This window comes from Pinus tabuliformis, chromosome Q (genome assembly GCF_031772625.1).
Source record: "Pinus tabuliformis cultivar Carrire ecotype Pingquan chromosome Q, CPIR1, whole genome shotgun sequence".
Lineage (NCBI taxonomy): Eukaryota > Viridiplantae > Streptophyta > Pinopsida > Pinales > Pinaceae > Pinus > Pinus tabuliformis.
The window spans coordinates 1,185,651,329-1,185,651,982 of NC_142296.1; positions in this window are offsets into that span (position 1 = coordinate 1,185,651,329).

Sequence of the window (654 nt, forward strand, 5' to 3'; positions counted from 1 at the left end):
AACCTGCGCACCATAACATGAGATAGTAGTCTCAGAAAAATTAAAAACTTAATCTACAATAATGGAAATAGCTATATCAAATTTCACACCATAATATGTGAGACAGTAATATCAGACAAATTTAAAGCTTCTCAAGTTTTCTCTAATAATGGAAATAACTATACCTGTGTTACAAGAAAGGTGAAGATTAAAAACGAAAAAAAATAGATGATCAACCTTGACCTTGAGCACTAATACATGAAATACGGTGGATAATAGAAAAGATAGAAAGCTTGGATGAGATAAAAGATACACAGAGTGGTCAATCTAGCACGACAAATAGAGTGGTCAATTTAACAGCAGACATGTGTGATGTCAGGTGCTGGTTTGTAATCTCTGCAGCAGTAAAAGGGTGAAACATGATGCGTAAATTGTAGCACATAAACCTGTTTTCTTCATAGTTCACCTTGACAAATTTGACATCAGGGTTCTTTTCTATAAATTGGCAAATCTGCCTAAGTAGAAATTAAAAATGAGATATTTATCCAAATGATATCATCACAAAGTTCATATTCTACTTATACAAAACTATCCAAGTACACAACCTAACAAAATTCTTTGCTTTGTTTTCAATACACCATGAACCTCAAACACAAATTTAAGACACAAGGAAAA